At 39.3% G+C, this 12,177-nt stretch overlaps 1 pseudogene; it reads right to left on the reverse strand.

Moving 5' to 3' along the window:
* Positions 1–12,177, reverse strand: part of LOC119511155 — a 55,255-nt pseudogene that overhangs the window by 1,601 nt on the left and 41,477 nt on the right.

A 12,177-nucleotide genomic window follows, 5' to 3' on the forward strand; every position in this document is an offset into this window, starting at 1 on the left:
ACCCTCAATTATCATGTGATTATTTTTCAAATACTGTCATTTAGATTGGATAACAATGTAAAATTAAGGTGTACTTTAGGAGGTAGAAACACTTTTCTGGAAATTTGACAAATAAAATATTTTCAGCTTTAAAGTAAGGGAAAATAAGAAGATAAGAAGATGGGATATTCAGTGGTAAAGAGAAGGCAAATCCTCAAATAGTAGGACCAGAACACAGAACATTATGTGAAAGTTTAAATCCTGTAAGTATGCAAATATCCTTTCCCTAATTGAAAGACAATCATGGATGGATTCTTGAATAGAAATTGATACATGTATGGAAAAATTACACATTTGAGGAGATTTTCCCCCAAATTCATAGCCTACATTTCAGAGAATATCATTCAGTTCAGGAAATCTTCTGTTGATACTTCTAAGTACCTGCTCATTCAGTGACAATTCCCCTCCTCATAGAGAAGCACAGAGCCTTAGAACTCACCTGGACTCTGTACTTGGAGAAACCTTAATCCTCTTTCCACAGTTCTCCTTGTTCTGACTGTGAAAGCATTTCTGATATGCAGACCTGATACCCTATTTATGAGAAACAGAAGCATAGATTTTGAGATCTATAGTGATATAAGTTCATGATCATCAAGTCCAGAGCAGACTATGAGGAACAGAAGGTAAGCTCTTATGAAAAGCACAAGGAAGTATAATTAAATACAGTATATTGAAAATCCTTTTCCTGCAAATGATGATTCTTGCCATTCAGTCAAAAACACTAAAGATATATTGATGCCCATGCCTAAATTCATGGACTACAGTATCCTAAATATTTTCATACCAGGAGAAATTATGATTCACCAAAATGGTTGAAGTATATTTTATAAAATCATCCAATAAACATAAACTCAACCAAAACAATCTTTGTTCTATGTAGAAAATAGTATGCCTTCTGTGTGTCAAAACTTCACTACAGTCGCTAGTAGATAATAATTATCTAGAAAATATTTATTTTTTCCATAGAATAAAATACATTGCAGTCTCACATTGTTATTATTGGAGATTGAGCAACAAGAAAGACCTGAAATTTTAGAGTGGAAAATCAAATGCCACTGGTGGGACACATAAGACATAAGGAATAAACAAAAACACAAAGTTTCTTTTAAGTACCCATAAGAGTTATGAAAGAATCAGAGTAGAGATCAGTGTGGCACATGAGACCATTGTCTAGATACTTGAACAACTTGATGCTGGATTAAAAAGATGGATGGATGGATGAATATATGTATATATATTCTATCCATAGCTGTATATGGATAGAATATTTTGAGAAACTCACCCAAGAACACCAGATGATTGATATTTTCCAGCATAACATCTCTGAACATCTTTCTCTGGTTCATGTCCAGCATGGCCCACTCTTCCTTGGTAAAGTTGATAGCTACATCATTGAAAGTCACTGATTCCTAAAATGACATAGGCATTTCGGTTTAGTCAATGCCATCCCTACCAATATCCAGAGTATATTGGATGAAATGAGAGCCCTGAAGAAGGGTGGTGGTTGTGTACAAAATGCTCAAACTGTGTTTGGGATTCCAGTTAGATCATTCTTACTGCTTACCCAGCTTCTATCAGATACACTCACAGAGACATATACACTCTGAATACATAAAACTTCACCATAAGGCAATATTGCATAACAGATGGAATGATATAACCTGAAAATTTGCCAAAAATTCTGTTAATAATAACTTCCAGATGGTGATCATAAAATTTTCTCTTGAGAATTCATAACTAAATCTCTTTCATCAAATTCAAGTAAATCCACAGATGCATCATAAGGGGTACTTTGTGTTATGCCTCAGAATCCATCTTATTTTGGCCAAGACACTTGCCTCAACACTGACCTTTGGGCTAGCTAAGAATTTTCCATCCCTGCAGACATAACTCCCCAGGTTTCAAACCTAAATCTTTGGTCATCTGTCTCATCACTGACGTGCTTCACTCAGAATACACAAGTGGTCCCAAACTGTAAGGTAATCATCCCCACAAACCTGGGTCCTTTAGTACCCTTCCCTTTTCACAGGTTTTTGCTTTAAACTAATCACTGACTCCTGTGGAAAATGTACTAACTTATACTTTTGGTCCATATTAAAAGCACAATACCAAGGGTCTCTTTTGCTCAGCTGTGTGCTGCCCACACAGAATCAGGGCTGTTCATGTTTCTCACTGGCTCCACATGGCAACCCTCTCTCCCTAGGGTCTTGGAGTAAGGAACTAATTTTTCATGTATTATTCTTGCACTCCCCAATTATGTAATACCTGATGTGCACTCAGATATAAATTTAAAATCCAACTTCACCAATTTGAGGCATCTGCAATGAATGACCTCAGTTTCCCTGTCTAGGAAATGGTTTAACAAAATGTAGTGTTTTGAAAAATCCAATGAGCTGATGATTCCTATGTAACCAACACTTAAGTAAAAGTGATAAATCTATTATTCATTAAAATGGAATATATAACTGAAGCAAAGTACATAATTCTGAAGAAGTGTACAGTCCTTATACAGAACTTCAGAAGAGTATTATTCCTCTTTCACCTCTAAAAAACTCAGGTTTTTATTGAGGTATAAGGGTAAGCTGTTAGTAGGAAAAACCAGGGCCCCCTGAGACCACTATACTAAAAAGGACAGTCCTAGAATGACTCTTCCTGTAGTAGAAGTCCTCCCATACTCCATAATCACCTGGACCTCCTAACTGGAGCTTACATTGTGTCTCTTGTATACTCATCTTGATTCTGTTCAGTGACAAATAGGCTTGTTATTTGTTCTGCTCACTTGATAATTCTTCAAATATTTTCACTGGTCCTAAAATTTTACTATACATACAATACCTCTCCTATGTGCACAGCTTAAAATAAGGAAACAATATTCCCTGTTCAGTGCTTCCACTTACAAAGTTGTACACACGTTTTTTTAAAGAGAGAGAATGGTTAACTGGTAACAAGATGGTAATGAGAATTTCAAACACCTTTTCAAAATGTGAAAATATGAAGTATTGAACAAAATAAATACATTCCTTTTCATTGCCTTTGCTGTCCTCTTTCTTGTGCTTTCCTGACATGGCATAGTCCTGACCCCAGTATTCATAACACTGGACTCATTGAACTCATCTGAGGAACCATCTGCCTCCCTATTGGACTAAGTTGTGCAGTTTCTCATCTCTATCCCTTATGTTCACCACAATCCTAAGCACAGCACTACAACTAAAATAGTGAATGAATTACTTCCACACTGAGGCCATAGGATGCATGAAGAAAATAAATCCTCTCATATCTCTTCTGTGAATACACAGCTTTTATAGAGGCTGGACAAATAAGTGTAAATGGTGGAGAGAAGATTATTTCTTACCCACTCTCTCACCCACTATAACTATAGCAGAGTCCTGTGTATACACAAGTGGACCTCAAATATGTGAGTATCACATGACTATACTTAGAATGTGCCAGACCAGTATGGGAAATCTGCATATCTTGGAAAAGGTTAAATTTCAGTAGAAATAGCAATTCCCTACTCACCACTGGTCTCATTGTCAGTAGTTCTGCCACCAATTTTCTTCCTCTGGGTTTTCACTCTCAGACAGTCCAAGCACTAAGCATCCAAGCTGAGGATGGAGCAAGAAGCCATGAGAATCAAAACTTGTTCTATCACATGTACCCAATCCTTCACCTGGAAATACTACCCCCTCCCAGTTCAACGAAGAGAAACATGTAGTCTACTCTAAGAGAAACAGGGGAAGGCCTTCATCTCCTAAACTCATATATAAGAAGGCTATGGATTATGTTGCTAATTATCAAAATGAGACTACAGATATCTTATAAATAATTACATAAAAATCATTGTGTTAATTATCCCATGGTGCTCAAAGTCTTTCAATCTCTCCATGATTCAAAAATATGTATCTCACTTGAAGGGTTAGGCTGCTTTGCATCTAGCCCAGCATCTAGAACCAATTACAGCTTCTTAACTCAGCTGTGAATGAACTCCCTTAGGCATTTGGCAGCCATGTAGCCAGTAGTTCAAGACTAGGAATCCCTGAAGTGGGTAAAAGTGCAGACTGCTATCTGGAGGTGTAAGTTATGTTTTGGAGGCAAGTGCATCTCATTCTGGGCACTGGGAGAAACATTTAAGAAATCCCAAGTCAAAACAGTGTCATCATGGGAGCTGCTGATGATTTGAAACTCATCAAACTGAAGCTGAAATACATACCCAGAATGTTCCACCAACATGCACAAACACAAACTGCTTGCTGGTGTACAGGGGTCAAGAGTGGTTTGCAACTTCCACACTTTAATTTTCCCATCATAGGCCCTGCTGACAGTCCTCTTGTTATCAAAGTGGATACAGTGGACCAATTCTTCATGTCCCTCTAGGACTCTTAAACAGGTGCTACATTTGATACCCCATAATCTAATGGTATTATCTGATGATCCACTAACAACTAGCTGATCCCTGTACAGGAGATAGGCAATGCCTCACTTGTGCCCATTCAGAGTACAAACAAGTTCACAGGTACTCATGCCTCATACTTTGATGGTTCTGTCACCAGAGGCACACATGATTTACTTATCATCAAAGTACCACATTGACAGTAGTGTGCTGGCCAACTGGGACATGGCATAAAGTGATATCAGTGGCAGAAGCCATGTCCCACATGGTGATGGAATGGTCCATGGAACAGGTCACCATGAGTCCATTGCAAAAGCATAAGTGCAATACAGTCTCATTGTGGTGGATCAGTGTATTCAGAACTTCACCTGTGTTCACATCCCAGACTCTTACTGTAGAGACTGAAGAGCCAGTTACAATGACATGTTCATCATACTGGAGACAAAGGATAGAGCCTGTGTGTCCCATTAACACTTTGAAACATTCCAAGCTGGTTTTATCACAAATCTTAATAGAATTATCTCATAGGCCACTGATAATCTTTTCATCACCATACTGTAAACAGCAGACAACTTTACTATTTTCAGAGTGGCACTGAATCCTCTGCAAGTTGTGTCATCCACAACACCAGTTAGATTCTATAGTCTGTATATCCTGGATAATCTTTGGGTATAATGATCTACAAAATGAATTGGGAGGGCCATCTGTAAGTCTGTTTTTAAACAGGTATTGATACTACCCTCTTTTTTCTGAAAGTCCCTTCCATGGAGGATATGTGTGTACAATTCATTCAATCATCTTCCAAAGCATTCCTTCTGAGATCACTCATTGCCATACTTTACAAACCAGCTCTGCTGCACACAGAGACCTGGAATCCAGGTAGGAAAGAATGTTTTCTGCTATATGATCTAAGCCTTGCTCTGGTAAAGCAGTAATAATGTCCTGCTGCAACATGGGCTTCAGGTAAGAGTTAATATGTCCATTTTGATAGTGACACATTCATGAAATAAAATGTTCCACCAATTCCACCTGATCTGATACAAAGCATGGGTCAAAATATTTAACACAAAAGTCTTTTTTATTTTTGATAGTTTTCATTTGATGGCCTCTTTCTGGAGATGATCACAGATGATGTTCCACTAATTATCTGGAAAATATTTTGTACTTCAGATCCCCAATCCAGGATGAATGTGTGTATTCCCTTTCAGACTAGTCTGAGAAAAGACAGCAGTCAAGCATCTTCCAAGATTATTTCTGTTTATCGTAGCCAGATTTCTTCAACAAAATGTCAAAACTATACTTTGGCAACATGAGTTCAATTGTCTTGTCCTCATTCACTGAGTCAGGCTCCATGGTGACCCCAGCAGCCCTGTTTCACTCTCCCCACACAGCAGTGAATGGCTCTGGTGGAAGAGGTGACAGCAGAAGCAGAAGAGGCCTAAGATGTTCTTTTAAATCAATGAGGGAAAAATAATAATCTGTATTAGAAAAATGGGGTAATGATATAAAGAAAAGATTTATAGAAGAAAAAATACAAATGGGAAATGGAAAAAGAAAAATTTAGCTTTATTAATAAAATAAATGCAAATTAGAATAGTAAAATAATAGGAAACTCTAAGTCATACTGTATGTGGATTTTGGTCTTCTCATGCACATAAATATTGTGCAAATTCTCAGATTTATGTATTTTTCATTTATGCTTTAGCATAGGTCCTCCAAGACCTATCCATGACCTCTGGACCCTCACTACATTCCTGCTCTATTCTTCCCTGGCCTTTTGTATTCACTTGCTGTAAATCATCTTGGTTAAACTCCTCAGGGTTCTGAAAAGACCATTCTTTCAACTCCCTTGACACTGATTTTCAAAACCTTCCCTAGTGGATTTGGATATTGTGCAAGATTGAAACTGTTTTGGACCCCCAGAAGACCCACAATCTTTAATCCAGTCTTTTTGGGTGAGATTTGATTGTTTTTTTTCCCTGGAGGTGTGACCAGATCCATTCAGGGTAGGTCTTAATTAGATCACCAGAGTCCTTTAGATAGCTGAGATCCCACACAGACCCAGAAACTCGAGTTGTTAGAGATGGAAATAAATGTATATTTGAAGATGCTAAAATGAGAGATGAAGTATAGAGTTTGTACCAAAGATGCTAAGAGAGCACCCCCAAATGGTTACAGAGAAATGTCCTGGAAGAGGAAGCAAGGATGTACAGGAGTTAAGAGAGAAACCACAAGAGACAGAAGCCCAGAGACATTTTGGAGAAAGCTATTTTGAAACCAGAATCAAGGAGCAAAGGAAGAGCAGACTCCAACCATGTGTCTTTCCAGCTGACAGAGTTGTTCTGGATACCATCCACCTTTCTTTGGTGAAGGTATCCTCTTTCTGATGCTTTAGTTTGGACACTTTGGTGGCCTTAGAACTGTAAATTTGTAACCTAATGAATTCCATTTATAAAAGCCAATCCAGGGAGGCTTCTGGAAGATGACAGTTAGGAGAGACAGGGCAAAAACATCTCCATGAAAAATACTAGATAAAAGAAAGAAAGTGACCCAGAACACCAGTATCAGTGATGCAACAGCTGGACAAGGTCTTCTAAATCCACAGGGGCCACGCACATGGTAAAATTGGGACTCTGCATTCTGAAACAAGTGAGTGAGCCTGCCAAATAACCAGCAGCCATGATGCAGTGTCAAGAAACTGGGGTTGGCATTTGGAGTTGGACTAGTTTTAAAAACCCAAAAGTAGCTATGTATATGGCAGCAAGAACTGCACAGTGAAGTGCAGTGGGAACTGCATCCCCTTAACCTGTGGGCATGCATCAATATCTGGTGTGGACAATGGCTGTCCAGGCATCCACTGCTAACTGTCTCAGAGCTAGGAAGGCAGAGGTTAGCAAAAAAAGGGGAAAATAATCACACCCCATACAGCTATCTGGCCAGCAGCCTGGGAACACTCCTCTCTGGCACCAGCACCACAACCCAGAACTGTGTCAAACAACTCAGGACAATTGGAAGTGTTTCAAGCAATATGTATACATGCCACAATATCTGGCATGGATGATAGGCTTTTGCACACCTGCAGCTAATTGTCCTGGAGCTAGGAAGGCAGAAGTGTGCAAAATAAGGGGGAAATTAACATGCCACATACAGCCATCCTTTCAGCAGGCTGGGAAAACACCTACATGGCCCTGTGGCCCAGGACTTCCCTTGGGGGATGGTGCTCACTTGTGATGTAGCACAATCTTCCCTCAGGAGAGGCCCTGGGAGGGTGTGGCTTGGAAGGGGAACCCACTCAGAAGTCCTAGGGACCATACACCAATACCAACAACTTCTGGGTCAGGGGCAGAGACAAACTGTGGTGAGACTCAACTGAAGGTTTAGAGTCTTATAACAGCTTTAAATCTCAAGGAACACTTGAGAGGTTTGATTATTAAAACTGCCCTTCCTACCTAACCACTCAGACACATGCCCCACATTCAGGGTGGGCAGCAACAACTACACATGCAAACTTGGTGTACCAATTGGACTCCCATAAGATTCAGATTCCCACTTACCACAAAGACAAAGTTGGGGAACTGGCTTGAGGGGAATAGGTGGCTCACAAATGCTACATGCTGTTTAGTTAGAGAAAGGGTATGCCACCAAGCTGTAGATCTGACAAATTAGGGATAAGTGTTTGCATAAACCTACATATTGTAAAATAACCCTAAAAAGTTAAGCAAATGCCAAGAGGCCAAAAACATAATATTTTAAAGCATAGGAAGAAGATGATATGGATAACCCAAACCCAAATACCAAATCAAAAGATCAGAGAAGAAACAGTACTTGGAGCAATTATCAAAGAACTAAATACAAGCAATGAGAGCATGGCAAAGGATATAAAGGACATGAAGAAGACCCTAGAAGAACATAAAGAAGAAATTGCAAGAGTAAATAAAAAAATATACAATCTTATTGAAATAAAAGAAACTGTTGACCAAATTCAAAAGATGCTGGATACTCACAGCACAATAGAGGAAGCTGAACAGCAAATCAGTGACCTCAAAGAAGACAGAATGGAAAGTGAAAGAACAGAAGAAAGAATGGGGAAAACAACTGAAAAAATTGAAATGGGCCTCTGGGATATGATAGATGATATGAAACATCCAAATATAAGAGTCATTGGTTTCCCAGAAGGAGAAGAGAAGGGTAAAGGTCTGGAAAGAGTATTCCAAGAAATTTGGGGGGTAAACTTCCCAAACCTTGTAAAAAACATAAATACACAAATCATAAAAGCCCAGCAAACTCTAAAGAGAATAAATCCAAATAAACCCACTCCCAGACATATTCTGATCAGATTGTTAGTTACTGAAGAGAAGGAGCAACTTCTGAAATCAGCAAGAGAAAAGCAATTCATCACTTTCAAAGGAAACAGCATAAGACTAAGTAGTGACCACTCAGCGGGCACCATGGAGGTGAGAAGGCAGTGGCATGACATATTTAGAATTCTGAGTGAGAAAAATTGCCAACCAAAAATTCTTTACCCTGAAATGTCCTCCTTCAAATTTGAGGGTGAGCTTAAACTTTTGACAGACAAACAAGTGCTGAGGGAATTTGCTGACAAGAAACTGCCCTACTTGATATAGTACTGACAGAGAAACAAAGAAAGGAGACAGAGATACAGAGAAAGGTTCAGAATAGAGATTCATTATGGGTACATCATGTGAGAGGGAAAATTATATCTGACAACATAAACCAAAGGAGAGGATAGCTGATTCAAGAAATGTCTTCACAGTAATAATGTTGAGTGTAAATGGATTAAACTCCCCAATTAAAAGATATAGATTGGCAGAATTCATCAAAAAATATGAACCATGAATATGTTGCATACAAGAGACTCATCTTAGACATGGGGACACAAAGAATTTGAAAGTGAAAGGGTGGAAAAAAAGAAACACATGAAAAAGTGTTCAAGTTCACTGATTATCAGAGACATGCAAATTAAGACCACAATGAGATACCATCTCACACACAATTAGAAGGGCTGCCATTAAACAAACAGGTAACTACAAATCCTGGAGAGGATGTGGAGAAATTGGAATTCTTATTCATTGTTTGTGGGACTGTATAATAGTTCAGCTACTCTGGAAAAGAGTCTGGCAGCTCCTCAGAAAACTAGATATAGAGTTACCCTCCAATCCAGCAATTGCACTTCTCGGTATATACCTGCAAGATCTGAAAGCAGTGACATGAGCAGATATCTGCATACCAATGTTCATAGCAGCATTATTCACAATTGCCAAGAGATGGAAACAATCCAAATGTCCTTCAACAAATGAGTGGATAAATAAAATGAGGTATATACACATGTTGTACTACCCCATGGCAGTAAGAAAGAACAATGTCATGAATCATATGACAACATGGATGAATCTTGAAGACATAATGCTGAGTGAAATAAGCCAGGCACAAAAAGAGAAATATATGCTACCACTAATGTGAACACTGAGAAATATAAAACAAATGGTTTATAATGTAGAATGTAGGGGGCCTAATGATAAAGAGCAATTAGTAAAGGGGGAACAATAACAAAATAAGAACAGATAAGTTATTTTGGGTAAATTTAACATTCTAGGAATGCCCAGGAATGACTAAGGTTTGTTAATTTCTGGTGGATATGGTAGGAACAAGTTTATGGAAATGTTGCTATCTTAGGTTATCTGTCTTTCTTATTCCTTTGCTGGGTTATAGCCTGTATATTTTCTTGGGGTAGAACAGTAAAATGTTAGAAGTAAAGTAGTTATTTTAGGTTAGTTGTCTTCTTCTTTTTGCCTTGTTTTGGTTTGTTTTAAATGTTTTTATATTGCATGTTTTAAAAAATATTTTGATATAGTTAATAGTTAATTTTACAAAAAACAATGAAAAAAATATTCAGAGCCCCCTGAGGAGGTGGGGTAGAGTGCAGGGGTGTTGGGTTTCCCCACCTTGAAGATTGCTGATGTGCTCACAGACATTGGGGACTGGCAGTTTGATGTGCCAAGACCTCTATCACAGGACTTGCCCTTGGGAAGACTGTTACTGCAAAGGAGAGGTTAGGCCTGCTTATAACTCTGCCAAAGTGTCTCCTGAGTTCCTCTTTGTTGCTCAGATGTGGCCCTCTCTCTCTAACTAAGCTGACTTGGCAGGTAAAATCACTGCCCTCCCCCGCTATGTGGGATCTGACACCCAGGGGTATGCATCTCCCTGGCAACATGGAATTTGACTCCTGGGGAGGAATCTAGACCCAGAATTGTGGCATGGAGAACATCTTCTTGACCAAAAGGGGGATGTGAAATGAAATGAAATAAGTTTCAGTGACTGAGAGACTCCAAAAGGAGATGAGGTCACTCTGATGGGGACTTTATGCACAATGTAGATAACTCTTTTTAGGTTTTAATGAATTCAAATAGCTAGCAGTAAATAACTGAAAATATTAATTATATTCTTCCCCTTCCTGGGAGATTGTTTACCTTCTTGACCTTTGTCCTTGGCTAAAGAAGTTTCTTACCAACATTTAGGAGGGGCCAAATCTTGGGAACCATGTAATTAGAGAGCAATTTCTTTCTCTCCTTCTCCTTATCAGATCCTAGTTTCACATCCTTTTATGCTTGTATAGATATATGTTTTAGAAGAAACTTCAGTACCCTAGGAGAAATTGTGTAGCTTCTGCCTTGTTTCCTCCACAGACATATTTCCCATCTGTTCTTGACTCTTGGTCATTTCACTCCATAGGATTCATACATTTTAAGTAGCATAGTCTAGTTTAGTTAAATATTTAAATATTCCTGCAGTTATATGTCATTAACTTCCACAATTCACCATAATCATTCATGAATTATAAATGCCCACCAACCTGGAGAACTGCGAACCTCCCTGTGCCTACATGGAACCCTAGGCCCAGCCCCTGCATTTCTAGGCAGTGAAGATGAGTGTGCCATTTGTCCTTCCTTCTCACCTCTCTCTTCAAATTGTTTCATATCTCTCCTTCCTGTTGAGTACCATCTTCTGGTTTCTCTCTTTTTCCTTATCCTGCTGTCTGGGCACTTTGTGGCAGTCTGCCTTTGCACCCTCTATGTTCCCTCAGCAATCCTGATATTCTGCATATCTGAATCCCATGTCTTTCCTATGCCATCTACTTATGCAGATCTAGAGGAGCTGTGGTTCATGGTGGAGGCCTCGGTGAGGCACCTGCACGGTGAGCATTTTCCCAGCAAGTTGGATGGGCAGCTGGATGGCTGGTGCAGGTGGGGCTGGCAGGCTGTGGGGACCCAGGTTCTGGACCCCTCCACTCCATAGTGATTTCAGATAGACTCCTAATTAACCAGGACAGGTGTTAACATTCATCAGATGTCCCCGGGAGAGGAAAAATGTATTGTAAACAAAGCACTGAAGCTGCCTTCCATTGATTAATGTTGATAACAAATTGCCACACCCTGTGTCACAAGGGTTTGCCTAAACCCTGTTCTTACACACTCCTTGTCCTAACCTTTATAAACCATCACCTGGTACCCCTTACTTTTGCAAAGCACTAATTTCCATCTTTCCTGGCCTCCACTGCTGTGGAAAAAAATCATCTCCTTTAAGTAAGTCCTAATAAATTCATGTCTAACACCATGCCTAGGGTATTCTTCAGTTCTAAGGTTAAGCTGGTGGAGCTGGTCTTCAGCCTGTGTGGGTACCCACTGGCCTTCCTGCTGCAGTTGTATGCTCCAGTGTCCTGCCAGGCTGAC

This window comes from Choloepus didactylus, chromosome 16 (genome assembly GCF_015220235.1).
Source record: "Choloepus didactylus isolate mChoDid1 chromosome 16, mChoDid1.pri, whole genome shotgun sequence".
Lineage (NCBI taxonomy): Eukaryota > Metazoa > Chordata > Mammalia > Pilosa > Megalonychidae > Choloepus > Choloepus didactylus.